The sequence below is a fragment of the Petromyzon marinus genome, chromosome 72 (genome assembly GCF_048934315.1).
Source record: "Petromyzon marinus isolate PM22_M1 ecotype Great Lakes invasive population chromosome 72, UKy_Petmar_22M1.pri1.0, whole genome shotgun sequence".
NCBI lineage: Eukaryota > Metazoa > Chordata > Hyperoartia > Petromyzontiformes > Petromyzontidae > Petromyzon > Petromyzon marinus.
Window position 1 is genome coordinate 5959726 of NC_133738.1, and position 16992 is coordinate 5976717.

At 45.2% G+C, this 16992-nt stretch overlaps 1 long non-coding RNA gene across 1 annotated transcript in view; it reads left to right on the forward strand.

Moving 5' to 3' along the window:
- Window positions 1–8096: 8096 nt before the first annotated feature.
- The window catches only part of LOC116957345 (uncharacterized), a 183877-nt gene continuing 174981 nt past the window's right edge, over window positions 8097–16992 (forward strand). Inside the window, exon 1 of the long non-coding RNA XR_012930570.1 lies at window positions 8097–8260. This is a non-coding gene — a long non-coding RNA (uncharacterized LOC116957345). The remainder of the gene's footprint in view (window positions 8261–16992) is intronic.

Genomic DNA, 16992 nt, shown 5'->3' on the forward strand with positions numbered 1-16992 from the left:
CGCTTCTATTTTACACACGTCTCTTCAACTTGCACTGTTGTCTGTTTATATTCTTTCAAATTTTCGAAGCTTTAATATAATGGAATCTACGATGCCTAACAAGTTAACATTTCATACAGACTCGTCGTCTCGTGTGACAATTCAATATTTTATTTAAAGAACCAGTACAGGTTCCGCCCATCATTGGCTTTTTTATTTCACTATTTAAAATATATTAGATGTTTTGATATGTACCTATACAAATTCTTTTGACAAGATTAACATTCACGTAAGTCCGGTAAGAATAACTTTTTTCAATGCACACCCTTTTTGCATTCATAAGTAGAAAATAAATTATCCTGACCCCCAGAGCCAATCAGATTTGATGTGCTGATTAAAAGTTGGTGGCTTGCATAAAGAAAATGAAACTACCCACTGTTATTCAGCACATCAAATAGGATTAATTCTGGGGTCAAAGGAATTTATTTTCTGTTTTTGAATGCCAATAAGTGTGTGCATTGGAAAACTTGTTTTCTTACCTAATTGTTCTTCTACTTCTGTCAACACAATCCTCTTACCTTTGAGCTACTGTGGTGCTTGTGTTTTTTTTAGACCGCCTGTTGGGAAAGAAAACAAACTCTTTCCTTATTGTGCTAGACCAGTGGTTCTCAACGTGTTGGGTCCCCGGATCACCGGTGGCTTGCAACGTTTGGTCCGCTGTGGATGTGATGGAAATCGATCAAACGATCGTTCTTTATATTGTGTGTGTACCAATATTGGACTCTAGAGTAGCCTTCGGTTACACATCAGAGCGGAGATGGGAAGGTTGGCTTCGCAAAGTGTGAATTAAGTTCATCATGCATACAGATGTAATGACCGATAAATTACCCCAAGCCAATATGCAGCCTAACGTCAATTTGAAAATAAACAACATTCTCCGATTGGAAGAAAGAGGCCTCCACGGTGATTGGTCGGGACACAGACTCTTAAAGGGATTGACGGTATAAGGTTTGAATGAGAAATTGGAAAACAGACTTTGTTAGAGGGGAAGAACAGGGATTGGCTAAAGGTAAAAAACGAGGACAATAGGGTTTGAGAAAGGGGGCTGAGGAATATGTAAGGGGAATAACACGAGGAGTGGAGACGTTTGTAGGAAGATACAAGCTGGAAGACGAGCACAAAGCCTAGGGTTATTTTAATGTGGCAGTGTCCAAATAAAATTGGCTCTTACTACTTCGTCATCCAAGTCTTTACATGTATGTAAAGAAGCTCCATGGAGATATCCATTTTCAGGGGAGTTGAGCTTTATTTCTCCAAACGTTTTTAAAGTTTGATCATAACTACTGCTACACTGATTATGGCTATCTTCAGCCCCGGTGGTTTGCACTGTTGATCTCGAATAGTTGGCCCCGATGTCGTCCACCTCTGGTCGTCGATTAGTCTGTGAGCAAGCGCGGAGACCGCGGGCCTCACTCCCCATTTTATACCCGCTCGACCACACCCCCATCGGACAGTGAGCCCCCAACTTAATTATCACACGTGTGACAGTGCCTTATTGCCACCTGTTTTCAACTATCTCAACTCGACCTTCCAGAACCTTCTATTATACAGTCCCCCTACACATACACACACAAATAGAGACCCACAAACTCATCACGAATAGACTCATAGACTCATCACACATAGCCATAGAATCATCACACAGAGAATCCTAGACTCATCACGCAGAGACCCATAGACTCATCAACACAGACACCCATAGACTCACCACACAGAGACCCATAGACTCACCACACAGAGGCGCATAGATTGGCATAGACTGAGCTTGAGACAAATTCAGTCATAGGTACAAGTGGAAGTAACTTTGAGGTACTTCCTTACCAACACTTACTCTGGAATGGTACATTCTACAAACAAAATGAAGGTACCCCTATGGGTTCTCCCTTATCACCAGTGGTAGCGAATGTTTTCATCGAGATATTTGAAACAGATGCCATCCTGACATCCACCCTACGTCCTTCCCTGTGGAAGAGATACGTAGATGACAGTTTCGTCATCTGGCCAGCCAGCACTGAACCATTTTTTCAACCACATAAATTCTATACATCCATCCATCAAATTCACCATGGAAGTGTCAAATGATGGCAAGCTACTATTCCTGGATGTTTTGATCGAGAAGAGGCCTGATGGCTCGTTGGGACATTCCATCTACAGGAAAGCCACCCACACGGATTCCTATCTAAAGCCTGACTCCCACCAACATTCGGCCCAGAAGAACTCCCTCATCAAAACAATACACCATAGGGCCCGCTGCATCTCCGACCAGTGCCACCTAGCCAGTGAACTGGAGCACGTACACCAAGCCCTCAAGATGAATGGATACTCAGACAGCACAATCCGCAAAGCTGTAGCCCCAACCATGGGGAGACAACCATCTGGGGACCCAATCAAAACCATCACCTTGCCATACATAGCAGGTGTTACCAAAAAGATTTCCAAAATCTTAAAACAAACACAAGATGCAGGTCCGATTCAATAAGTACACAGAATTCGTGATTTGATCCCATCTGTGAAGGATGTCATTCCTGACATGCAATACCCTGGTGTCTACAAACTAAGTTGCGTCTGCAGCAGCAGTTACATTGGGCAAACGAAACGACATGTCTCGGACTGTGTTCGCGAACACAAGGCAGATTTGAAACACGGCAGAACCAATACCTCTACAATGGCTGTTCCTTGTTATAACGTAGTGGGCTCGCACGATATTGTTTTTTTCCGAGACAAAGGTACTCTGCAAACCTTCGGGCTACCATCAAAGATTTGTCCATGAATCCATCCAGATATATAAACACAGACAATTTCAACCGAGAAGATGGATATGAGCTGAGCAATCATTGGAAGGACGTTATTAACCAAGCAAAGTCGTATCTTGCTGTGGTGCTTCCATTCTTCCCTACCGTTTGGCTGTTATCTCCGTCTCTCTTAGTTGCATTGCCCTGTTAGGTGCCTCTCCATTAACGGGCTGGGGTCTCACTAACATGGCCACCTCTGCTCCCTTAGCCTCGATGTATCGATGGTTCTGGCTGTGTGATGGGCTGTGTGTCTCACTGGCGCGACTACCGTTACGGTGGTTCTCTTGCATGGACACGCTTGCCTCACAGCACAGTACGCAGCGCCGCAGCTTGTGTTACACATAGACGTGACATTAACTTACTAATCCCCTTAAACTCCCTGCCTAATATCTCCCATCAACATAGTGCTAATCTCCCATTAACACTGCTGTTGTGCGCATATGCGGGAATGATACTCTTATGCGGTGACGGAAGCTCATTTCATGCTAATCTATCTTTCCCTAATCTCCCCCATTTACACAACTGACGTGCTTGCATCTGGGGATGAATCCCTTTCCAGCTCAGACCCCGCTTGCGTGCCCATCACCACATGAATACCTCTTGTTGTAACAGCTCTTTTGCTTGTTCAGCAGTTCAACTGCTGGATCATTTTTTCCGCCTCAGGACGACCGCTTGTGTTGCAATCGAAACGACGTAATATATTATTTTTGTCTTATTTTATGTTTCTACCTACGTGGCTTTACAGAACAAAGCATAGAGTATACATTCATTTACTTTACATAGTAATCCGTAGACATTCAGAAACCCATTGATTCACACAGAGACCCACGCCAGCACAGATGCGTAGCTTTACGCAGGAGAAACCCTGCAAACTCGCATGGATTTATTCCCACGGCGACTCTCGATGATTTCATAATGTTGACTCGCGTCGAAAGTGGAAACCCGGTTGACCCCTCATTTTTTTTCTAATCCCAGTGCCGTAACAAAGAAATGGACGGTGCCGCGGGTCGTTTGCTGGCGGTCTTCGCTCTGTTCATGATGCACGAGAGAGGAGGTGAGTGGCTTTTTGTATCGTAGGAATTTTTTTGTCCCCAAGTTTCAACAAGGTATGAAAATAAGAATAGGTTTCAAAGACAATAGCATATACCATCAGAGCATGTTTAATAGAGGTTTTGGGGTTGGATCACATAAATATCTAAATGTGTCGTTAAAAGCCGACACAGCCAACCAGTAAGGGTTGTCGCATGAACAGAACATGCTAATTCGTCACTAGTACAGCACACTAGTGTGTTGGAGAGCCAAGCCACAACATTTACACACTGAGTACGTTTCGCCAGTAATTACAGGTAGCTTCATCAGGCGACAGCCAGATTTGTGGAGAAGTCTTACTGTTTAATTCCTTATATAGAGGCCTAGATGTGTTGACTACCCTTCTGCGCCCTTGCACAATGATGGGGGGGGGGGGAGGGGGGGATTATTGAGGCAACGTACATCTTGCATTTGCAGAAGTAACAGAACACGCATGCCAACAAGGACACTCAATTGATTTTTATCATGTTGAAGTTTTGTGCAAAACTAGCAACTACTGGCCAAGACTAATTAGAGAATCTATCGAAATTGAAAGAAATCAAAAGAACTTTAACCGTTCGGATAGCTACCGTCTTAGTGCTGCGTGGAAGCGAATCATCAAATAATACATTGTTTAAATGCATGCCTACAAAGGGCAGCGTACTTCAATAGGGATTACCGTTGGTAGGGCTATTTTATAATAAAGGTTTTTGGGTTAGATCGCGTTTATTTATAAATGTGTCGTAACCCTCCACCACCCGACACGGCCAATCAGCAAAACAAAAAAAAGTGTCACGTTGACAAAAGACAAATAATTCACTACTTCAGCCCACCAGTGTGTTGAAGAGTTAATCCACATTTACAGTTTGAGTACGACGTTTCGCTGGTAAATACATCCAGCATCATCGGGCAATTCGCCAGAATGGTAAAGCCCTCGCTTGCTCCCGGTTTTTATATAGCAAGCGAGGGCTTTACCATTCTGGCGAATTGCCCGATGATGCTGGATGTATTTACCAGCGAAACGTCGTACTCAAACTGTAAATGTGGATTAACTCTTCAACACACCGGTGGGCTGAAGTAGTGAATTATTTGTCTTTTGTCAACGTGACACTTTTTTTGCTGATTGGCCGTGTCGGGTGGTGGAGGGTTACGACACATTTATAAATAAACGCGATCTAACCCAAAAACCTTTATTATGAATAACATTGGTCGCGAAAGCCTACGTGTTAAACTGAGGGCTATTTTAATAAACACAATAGACAGGAAGGAAAAGTTTAAAGGGCTCGCATGATGCATATGCATAATTACCTCGGTAATCCCCCCCCCCCCCCCACATCATTGTGCAAGGGCGCAGAAGGGTGGTCAACACATCTAGGCCTCTATATAAGGAACGAAACAGTAAGACTTCTCCACAAATCTGGCTGTCGCCCGATGAAAATAGTAATTACTGGCAAAAAGTCATACTCGGTTTGTAAATGTTGTGGCTTGGCTCTCCAACACACTGGTGTGCTGTACAAGTGACGAATTGGCATGTTCTGTTTACGTGTATGGGTGGACTTCCTGTAAACAGAATGTCCCAAAGAGCCATCGGCCCTCCTCTCAAACAGAACATCCAAGAATGGCAGCTTGCCATCTGTCTCCACTTAAATGGTGAATTTGATGGATGGGTGTCTGGAATTAATGTGGTTTAGGAAATGGTTCAATGCTGGGAGGCCATGTGGCCAGATGACGAAAGTGTCATCCACATATCTCTTCCATAGGGAAGGGCGAAGGGTGGATGTCTGGATGGTGTCTGATTCAAATTTCTCCATGAAAACATTGGCTATCACTGGTGACAAGGGGGAGCCCATAGGGGTACGCTCATTTTGTTTGTAGAAGGTACCATTCCAGGTAAAGTAAGTGTTGGTGAGGCAATGCCTAACCAGCGCAGGTACATTAGGGTTCAGTCCATGTTGGACCAAATCTTCAATTGTTGTTATGGTGTCAGGCACTGGGACCTTGGTAAACAGAGATACTACAAAGCTGACGAGGATATCGTCAGAAGACAGTACAGTGTCCTTGACCATAGAAACCAATTGGGTTGAGTTAAGTACTGCTGAGGTGGTCTTGCCAGTGAAGGGAAGCAGAGTGTCCGATAAAAAACGGACTAGTTTGTAGGTAGGGGAGTTGATAGTGGACACGATGGGTCGCAGTGGGGTACCTTCTTTATGGATCTTGGGAAGACCATAGAATCTGGGAGGTCTTGCAGCCGAGGGTTTTAAGGAGGAAGTTTGGATGGTTCGATTAGGGAAGTCGAACTAGTGATTATCTTGTTGGTTTTTATCGTTAGGCTGTTAGTAGGATCACTTTTAATTTTTGAGTAACTCCCATCATTGAGTAAGTCCTGGATTTTGTTGTTGTATGAGTTTTTATCCATAATGACAGTGGCATTGCCTTTGTCGGCCGAGAGGATGACTATATCATCCCTCTTTTTAAAATTAGCGAGTTCAGAGCGTTCGTTTTTGCTAATGTTGCTAATGGGTTTCTTAGCATTCTTAAGAATAGTGGCTATTTCAGCTCTCGCAACGTCTGCTTGGATGTGTCCTATGCCTTTGAGGGCTACATCGACATGAGAGATGATATCCTCTACTGTTATATGTTAGGGGTGACAGCGTAATTTAGTCCTTTAGCCAATACTGTTTTCAGATTGTCCGAAATCTGGATGTTACTCTGATTAATAACGACTTTGTTAACATCCAGTTTTGTGATGTGTGGTTCTGGGTTCTTCTTTGATAGGAGGTTGAATTTAGCGATCAGGTTAGCTTTGCATTTGACTGACAGTGCATCAGCAGAGGCAGTAGTCATGTTGTCAACGTGGTTCCAATCAGAAGGGGACATTTTTTGTGTAAACATTAAATGAGATTGTAGGAGAGTCCTGTCTAAACTATCGAGTTCAACCAGCTTTGCTGGTGCCTTGCTTTCGTTACTGCTGGTGGAACAAGACTCCACTTGAGGGAGCTCTTGGAAGCCCCTCGAGATTGGAGGGTGTTTGTTTTACTCCCCCACATTGAATAATTGATTGGGACGAATAAATGTGCATATAGAAACCATAATCCTCCTCCCCGCTGCATGAAACTTGTGGTGGACCCCCTTTTTACTGGCATGCATGCTATTGAGCTGATTTATATTTGCTGGGGTGCTGCTGTACTTTATTGTAACGATTTTTCTTATTGGTTACCCAGATCACTCACGCAAATTATATCCCCTTGCTCTCAACGAGTTCTCACTGGTTAGACAAAATAAACTTGATTACAGCGGCGATGGAGCACCGGTGCAGGGAGATTGAATGGAAGTGGTGACCCCTGGATTGTAAGTCCAGTGTGCCAACCGTTGCACCATGGCATCATCCCATGCATAAATACAATAATCCCTAACACTGTGTTTGATTTATTTCTACAGCTGCTAGCTCGTGCTATGTTGGCAGCAATGATTTTGGACAGCAAGAAACACCGACGACTTGCGCAGCAGGAATGGATGCTTGTGTCACTTTTAAATCACAGGTAAGTTGAAATTTTGAAAACGTCTTAACAGAGACAACCGCGCATTTAATCAACAACCAATCTTAATTAACTGCTGGATGACGGCCTCTCCAAACCGGCTGCCTATCTCTGGTGATTTTGCGTTACAAATATCCACCGAGCACTTCAACATGCTCAGATCATGTCGCTCCACTTCGTGGACGTCTTCCATCCCTTGGCTGCCACTCCATTGTCCTCGACCATCCCCCATCACTCCTTTAAAACCACGACTTGTCCTGGCCAAGCCCACTTGCTTTTCTAAGCAAAGAATGACGACTAGAAATTGCGCATTTAAGCGTGGAGAGATGCATTGCTTGCAATTGCACCGAGACCCAGAAAGAGGCACGTGCGTGGATTAGAGAACAGACTGCAGGTTGGAGACATTAGGACACAAATGGCCTTCGGCAGCAACAGAGGCGGTCGAGAAAAACCGAGTGGCAGCCAAGGAACGAACTTGTTTGTGAGGATGTACACAGAGCAGATGGAGCGATGAGATCTGCTCACGTGCAGGGTGGATTGTTGCATAACACAACCTTGAGAGGTGGCGGTGTTTTGATGAAGAGTTCATCTGACAGTCTATAGACCTCTGCGTGCGATGACAAGAGATTGTTAAATTTCTCTTTTTTTCTATTTTAGCTGGCGCTACAACGGGCACTGGATATGCGTGCACCAGTCAACAGAACTGCCAGAATACCGCTGTGAACAAGGCCTATCTCGAAGGTCAAATGCAGCTCCTAGGTTTAACCGCAACAGCAGGGAACATAGTGTGCTGCACAGGGAACAACTGCAATCGCCAAACGTCAGGTGAGCAAAACTTTCCACGTACGGGCAGACCTCGCCAAACGCGAGGTGGTTACGTCCCTGGAAAATGTCGCTTTGCGTTAATCCGCCTTCGACAACATAATGGACTTTGTGCAAAAAATAGGATTGTATTCCTGGGGCCGATTTGATCACCCCCTTCCTCATTGTGTAACTAATTCTACACGAATTCTGAAGCGGAACCCCGACCCAACCCTCACAATTTCCACCCTTGTTATTGCACTAAAGGATGCTAAGTCTCTTCTCCATTTCTTGTGTGTGTACACTCTTTATTTGTCAATATCATCTCGATAAAAAACGCCGCCTCCATTACTCTTCACGAACTGCGGCGCTCTTGCCCAACACTCGCCCCTAAATCAGTTACTTGAACGTTAAGGAGTCGCCAACTGGATGCCTAGATGCATGCGGTAATTTGTGTTAACATTTGCGATGTGCCATTGTGCCTAAGAGTGAGTGCGTTACATCATCACAATAAAACATAACATACATTGTAATTCAATTGTTCTCAAAGTAGATTTATTCCTACCTTCCAACAGAGGCAGCACTCTCTCGGAATACTTTATGAAGCGGAGATGTGAATGTTAGCCGTGTTAAACTGCGTAGAACCAAAAACATCACATGCATGTACTGGAAAGCAGAACTCATGAGCTAAACCGTACATATATAGCCAAAGCAGTTGTTCAATCGAGCCGCGTTGGGCATGGTGTTCCTGTAATTTCAAACTCCAGATGTATGACTTTAAAGGAACATTTACAGGTGCAGCATCTCTGCATTGTCTTGCTCACGAAACTGCTGGTGGAACGAGACTCCACTCGAGGGAGCTCTTGGGAGCCCACCGAGAGTGAAGGGTGTTTGGTTCACTGTCCCACACTGACGAATTGATTTGTAAGAAGAAATGCGAAGATCCAAACCTTACACCACCTCTCCGCTACATGCGACTTGTTATTTGCCTCATTGTGGTGGACCCCGTTTTTACTGACATGCGTGCTATTGAGCTGATTTATATTTGCTGTGGTGCTGCTGTACTTTATTGTAACGATTTTTCTTATTGGTTACCCAGATCACTCACGCAAATTATACGCCCTTGCTCTCAATGAGTTCTCACTGGTTAGACAAAATAAACTTGATTACAGCGGCGATGGAGCACCGGTGCAGGGAGATTGAATGGAACTGGTGACCTCTGGATTGCAAGTCCAGTGTGCCAACAGTTATACCATGGCATCATGTAGTTGTCTTTTTACTCCCAACATCTTCCCTACTTCCGTGATGACTTCGGCTGTGAAGTGGCTTCCTTTGTCTGAATCAATTGTTGACGGTAGGCCCCACCTACTGAATATTTGGTTGATCAGTAGAACAGCTGTCGTCTCCGCGGTGTTGTTGGGTGCTGATAAACCCTCTATCCATTTGGAGAATGCACAGGTCACAGTCAGCATGTACTCATTTCCTTTGGTTGATCGGTTGACAGGTCCTATCCAGTCGATTTGTAGGTTGGACCAAGGATAGTCTGTTCCCCTCCTCTGTAGGGGTGCCCTATGCTGTGAGGCCGTTGGCTGGTACTTACAACACACGAGGCAGTTGGACACATGGTTGTGTATGTCTTCACCCATTTTAGGCCAGTAGGCCACCTGCCGCAGCATCTGTCCTGTGTTCATCTCGCATCGGTGGCCGCTGCATGGTTAGTCGTGGGCGTGTTTTAACATTATTTCTCGATATTGTGAGGGGACTACCCATCTAGTTTTACCGTCTCTTTCGTTCGTATATACCAGTAGCCCTTTCCGCATTGAGAACCTTTTGATTTGATTATGCATGGTCTCGAGCTCTTTGTTGTCGTTCAGATTGTCGGTAGTGATTGGTTTTCCTGTTGGATCATGGATGTGATCAGCTAGTGCCTTTAGTGTTTCGTCCTCTTGTTGCATTCTAACTAGGTCTTCGGAAGGCTGTGCACTGTTCAATTGGGCTCTGGTTCCAGCTTCTGCAGGGTTCTTCCTGCTTCTTGTGACCAGTCCTGTCATGACGGGGTCTTGGTTCGTCGACTCTTGTTGTCTGTCTCTTTCGGTTTGGTCTTCTAGCTTCCACGGGGTGCCTTCCAGGCTCCCTACCTTTGCTCGGGCATCTGCCTGGTCATTCCCAGTTTTCTCTTGACCAGGTATCTTGGAGTGACCTTTGACCTTCTTCCAAAATATCTTCATATCCTTGTTCTGAACCATCTTATCTATGGCCCCGAACAGTTCTCAATGGTGAACTGGTTTATTCCTATGGTTCTTCATATCGTTCTTTTTTTCCATATGGGTAGGTGGTGCAGGAAGATGTGCTGTACGTAGTTGGAATCGGTGCACACCACCATGGTCTGTATTTGGTTATCAGATGCCATTTGGACAGCGATGTGTACCCTGACCAACTCTGCATACTGGTTTGATTTTGATCCCAGCTGAAACCCTCCTTGAATCCCTGTGAGTGGGCCAGTTTTCCAAATGACTCCTGATCCAGCGTGGAGTTTGTTCTCCTTCGTTTTGGAGCATCCATAGATGTACACCATTGGTAGGTCGGCACATGTCTCCTTTCTGAAGGGCAGGTGCCTGTTGTCCTCTGGAGGTATCTTTTCGGCCCCTGCTTCTACGCTGTCTAGGGTGCAATCATGTAAATCGGCAAGACCTTGGGCCATTGGACTTTTCTTGTTTTTTGCGTATTTCACGTGATTGGTAGGCCTTGGAGTGTCAGTGCCCAGCTGGCTATTCGGCTGCTGGTTACACGGCCTTCTCAAATCTTCTTACTGTTGAGGTACGCCAAGGATTCATGATTCGTTTCTAGGATGATTTTCTCTCCGTTCAACAAGTTTCGAAAATGTTGTATAGCCCAGATGTTCCCAACTATTGCCTTCTCACACTCGGAGAACTTCGTCTCCACTCCCCGGAGGGCTTTGCTGGCGTAGGCAATAACTCGTTTCTCTGCTTCCTGTATCTGGTACAGTACCGAGCTGATACTATGATCTGAGTATGCTGTTTCTAGGTATTATTTTTTTCCTTTCTCTGGATATGCTAGGCAGGATGCCCCTGTGATCTGTCGTTTTAATTCTTCCACTGTGGCTTCCTGTTCCTGTCCCCATTCCCATGGTTCGTCTTTTTGTAGTAGTTTGACTAAGGGTCGAGCGATCCCTGCATAGTCATCCACGAACTGTCGAAGGTAGTTGCAAATCCCTAAAGCTCAGAAGGGTCGTGACTGTGCTGGGCGATTTGAGTGCGAGGAGGGCTTCAAGTCTTTTCGTTTGGGGTAACATTCCCTCAGTGCCGATCTGGAGCCCGAGGTAGTCCACCCTTTTTCGTGCCCACTGTTCCTTTTGTATTGATATCTTTGCGCCTGCTTCTTTTAACTGCTCGAGGGTATGCTGGAGGCTCTCGAGGTGTTCTTCCCATGAGGAATCTTTGACCAGTATGTCGTCGACATAGATGATGGTACCTCGCTCTTTTGTGTCGCCCATTGCCTTGTGTAGGAATATGTTAAAGTCTGCAGGTGAGTTTGAGTATACTATATCCCGTTGAATGTAAATGCCAACTTGTATTGATCCGCTTCTTTCACGGGCATGGTCCAGAAGCCATTTGATAGGTCCATTGTGGTGAGTATTTTTGTGCCTTTCATTTGGTTGAGATTCTGATCGATTTCTGCCATTGGCCATCGAGATAGGGGAACCGTTTTGTTGAGTTGCCTATAGTCGATGGTGAGTCGCCACTTGCCCGTGGGTTTTAGAACAGGCCAAATTGGTGAGTTGTAGGTTGAGTTGCATTTCCGAATGATATTCTTTTTGAGTAGGTTTCCCAAGGTTTCTTGGATTGATTCATAAGCAGCCAGTGGAATCTTGTATTGTTTTACGTATACTGCTGGTGCTCCCTCCAGTGTGGGAATAGATACCACATGTAGGTCGGTTTTGCCGCAATCATAGGAGTCTTCTGAGAACAGGAAGTGGTATTTCTGGAGCTGTTGTCGGAGCTTGTTTCGTTGAGTGTCATTCTTAAGGGTGTCTGCCGCTTCAATTTGTTGTTCCATTTGTTTTTCTATTGTGGAGACTCTTTTCCCTTGGTCTGGGTCTAAGGCTTCCGTAATTCCTGGTTGCTCAGTTTCATGTTTCCTTTGTGTTAAATCGGCTGAATTACCTTTGCCTCACCCGAGGGGAATATGCTTCCGGCCTTGGGTTCTCCTTCACCCGTCCCCTGTTCACCTGTTTGGCCACTAGTGGGCGGTATGTACTCCATGAGGGGACAGTCCTTGGGAACTACTGGTTGTAGGTCGGTTTCCTCAAGGTCCTTTCCCAGTCTGTTGGTCAGTAGTTGAGTGGTCCATATTCCTGCTGGACGCTTGGTTTCGTTCTTGATTGTCTGTGACAGGTGGTTGAGTTCTTGTGTTATCATTTGAATTCCCGTAGAGTCTAACTTCTTCATCTTCTGGATCCTTATGCTGCTCCGGCATTGACTGTGCCCATATTTGTCGGGATTCAAGGCTCATAATGGGTTTAAGGCGATTCAGTAGTTCGATCCCAATGATCAGCTCTTATCCTGGGTTCTGTACGACATATAGTGGATGGCTCATGTTGATTTCGTTGAATGTGAGCTTCATCATGACCTTGCCCAATGGTCGGATGTGGGTCTCTTCGCATCCTGAGTAGGTGAGCCTACTTGGCATCATCTGTAATGTTTCATTCTTCCTCTGGAGGGCAGTCTGGAGTTCATCAAATAGGTCGCTGGATATCATGGATATTTCTGCTCCCGTATCACAAAGGCCCTGGCTGGTCAGGGTGTCTTGCAGTATTATTTCCACGTGGACTCGTCCAACCGGTCCTATGGGAATTAATTCCCCCAGATGGTACCCTTTACCCTCTGGTACCACTTCGGTGACTGCTTTGGGGATTCTCGAGTTTCTTTTGTTCACTTGGGCTATCTTTGCGTTGGGTGCATCCTCTTCCTGTGTGTGTTCTGTTGGTATTCTTGCCTTTGCTGTTTGCATGGGAGTCTTCATACTCTCTTGGTGTTCTCTTTCCATCAGAATGTAGTGAGCGTATCGACTCCTGTTGGCTGATTGTGGTCTATGCCCTATTGCTAGCGGAGGTGGCAGTGGGAGACGATATGGTGATTGGTTCGGTGGGCGTCGGCCTTCGCGGGGTAGGTATGGCCCGTCACTCGCTCTCCCTCCTCCATAGTTCCAAGATCCGCCCTCCTCTGTATTCCAGGGCTGTGGCGGCTGTGAGTGCCAAGTTTCTCTGGCCTCGCTTCTCTCTGGGGGGTTTCATGTCCGTTCCGTGTGGTGCTGTTATTATTTCCTGGAAATTCGCTTCCCTCCAGATTGAGACGTTCTTTGTCTTTGGTGATGTGTGTTTTGGCTATGCTAGTGGTTCTCCATCCGTTCACCCAGGCCGTGTGGGCCTTGCTTTCAATCTGGCATAAGGAGGCAATCTCGGGGTCTAGCATCATTCCTACTATTCTCATTATTTCATGTCTTAGTGATTCGAAGAACATAACTTTTAATATTTCCCCTTCTTCCTGGGCGTTGTCCACGTCACCTGCGTAATATGCTCTCTTGAGGCATAGGATATAATCTCGTGGGTCTTCGTCTGCACACTGAGTCAACAATTTTGCTGCGTGCAATCCTTCGGATAGTGTGGAGTATTCCCCAAACCTCTTAACTACTGCTCGGCTCAATTGTTTGAAATCACTCTTGACCCTATTTAGCAGGGACGTTATCCATGGTCTGGCGGATTCATGTAGGCTCCTTGATAATAAACATGCCTTTTCTGCTGATTTACCCAGACCCCGGATCTTAGCCTCCTGTCCTACTGTAGCTATGTGGTTATGCATATCCTTGTTTTTATTGTGTGGATCGAAATAAGGAACCCTCACGAGCGCTTTGTCCATTAGTTTGAGGGTTTTACTGTCAAAGGTGTGTTGTTCGTCGTCAGTGGCGTCTGTTCCTGAGGAGCGCTCACTCGAGCTGTCCCTGCCTTCGCTATCACTACCGTCATGTTTCCCGTGTCTGTGTCGTGATCTCCCTCTGTCCGAGGATTCGTATCTGTCTCGTGGCTTGTGTCCCTTGTTTTTCGCATGCGGGTCTTGTGATTCGTGCTTGTGGGTTGGTGTGCGTGATCTCTTTGAACGGTGTCTATGTGGTGAGTGTTTTTGCCATTGACCTTCACGCCGTCTACTACGTGTGTGTGGTGCCTGCTGGGTGATGTGCTGTGGTTTATGTTTTGTCTCGTGCTTCATGGTTGTCGGGATTCCTGTGTTTGTCATCTGTGGTGCGGGGTGGTTTTGCGTTGGTGACTACGTGTCGTGCGTCGCTCTGGTGAGTTGTCCCTTTTACCCGTGCCATGTTGGTAATGTTTTCGCGAGGTGCGTTCCTCTGGTGAGCTGTCTTGAGCTATCTGCATCTGCTTGGTCATGTTTGCGTGATGTGCGCCTCTCTGGAGAGTGATCCCTGCCGTAGGTTCCACGTCGGTCGTGCTTGTGTGAGGTGCGTTTTCCAAGTGAGCTGTCTCTGTCATCTGCATCATGTCGGTCGTACTTGGGTAGCGTGCGTCTTTCTGGTGAGCTGTCTGAGCTATCTGTATCTGATTGGTCATGTTTGTGTGAGGTGCGCCTCTCTGGAGAGTAATCCCTGCCGTAGGTTCCACGTCGGTCGTGCTTGCGTGGAATGTGTCTACCAAGTGAGCTGTCATCTGCATGTCAGTCGTACTGGCGTAGCGTGCGTCTTTCTAGTGAGTTGTCTATGTGCCGCTCGTTCTGCCCTAGCTCCGCCGGTGCTATTTGTACTGAGTATCCTGACAATTTTATTTTGGGTTTTGGTCTCTCTCTAACCTCGAGGTGGTCAGCCTCATGTTTACCTATTTTTATCCATATTTCTCCTTCCCTCCCCTCGAGTTGCGAGGGGGTTTCTTGGTCAAAATTGCTTTGCATGGTAGCCATACTTTTTGGGGGATCTGGCCCTGGGCTACGTCCGCATGGCTCAAAGTTTGGTAAACTGTTGCTCCCGTATGTGTTATGTGTATCAACGAACGTCTGGGGGTTCCGCTGGTGCAATTAGCGCCGATTCTTTCTCTCTAATGAGAGTGCGCAGTTGCTCTACCTCCTCCATTAGGGACAGTTTATCTTCTCTTTCCCTTTCAAATTTTTCCTCATTCCATAATCCTTCTCTGTCTGTGTGAGGAGATATGAGTCTAACCTCACTATTTCTGCAATTTTTACGTCACGTTTGGCTTTGCTACATTTCATCACGTCCTTAAGTAGTTTCCCTCTATGTGTCTTAACATCTTCTATATGTCTCCCCTCCCATATGTCTCTCTGCTCTGTCTGCTCTCTAGCAGTCCGTCCAGTACGTTTTAACACATATTCACGATGTTGTTTTTCCATAGATTCCATCTCCTCCTCAGAAGTCCACTCTGTATCGATGTTATGTGTTAGGGTGTCTTGCTCAGAATGTTGCGGGTCATGTGCCATCTCTCTATTATGTAGTGTAGTTTAGAGACTGTATCTTAATTCTAACATCTCATGTGCAGCATGAGTTACTTTGGAATTTCACCTCAGAGCGTGTATAAAAACTTTGTATCACAGGATGTGTTGGTTCAACTCGAGCAAATAATCTTACTCCAGCTGTCTTTGTTATACACTGCTACCCTGGTATTTCCTTCAGAGTGCGTTTTTTTGTTTGTTTTACACCCGTTACAGTCACAGGGCAATGTTAGTTCACAATACCTCGGTTAACACAACAGTGATTCGTTCCTCAATTTAAGCATAAACTGTCTGCGAGAGATCATGGACGAGCCCCCACTTTGTTGTATATGTGGTGTGTGAAAATTTGATGAAAATAATGAAAAATAAATGAAATTTGAAATCTGCATGATTTATCTGAAATTATGTTAATTTGCGTAATTATGTGTATAATTATGCTAATTCGGGAGCTAATCGTATTAATGTATGAGTGGGTGTGGTTATGTTAATGATAACCTTTATGATAATCAGGCCCCGCCTCGTTGACGATAATGCAATCAATCGTATGCGGTTATGCTAGTGTCAACTCGGCTTCGTTGTCTCCCCTCGTATTATCGATCAGTGTAATGCAATTATTCTCGCTTTAAAGTTTATTGAGTAGATTAGTGTGTTTATCTTTTAGGTCCCCAGGTTCATATCTCGTCGCAGGATACAGTCCTTATGCAAAAATTATAGGAAAGAATCACACGACCACTTCTGCATTAATCAATTTATTTTCTAATTAAACCTTAACTCTAATATAGTATGTGAACTCTCAATCTCGGAACTTCAACACGGTATCAATACAGTATCATCACGACAGTGTGGTTTCACTTTGATATTTCCCCCCCGCATAACGCAATTGTTGTTAGCGAGAGAGTCATTAAAACATGCTTGCAAGCTATTCTAACAAAAACCTTAACTTTATAATAAATTATTATACTTGAATTGTTCACGCAGTACCGCACTCCTTATTGATCATATGCAACCCTTATCACGTTGGTAGCACATTGGGTCATGGAACAGTTGAGTATTCTGTAGAGTACGCGAGTACATGCAGCGATTGTAAACGAAAGGTACTTTAAAGATTATACGGCGATATTCATACGAAAAATATAATCAAAAACAGTTATTCTCAAAGGCACAAATCTCAATAGATCCATCGGCAAGATTATATGACTATAGAAATGGCTTGTAGTAAGGGCAGGCGAT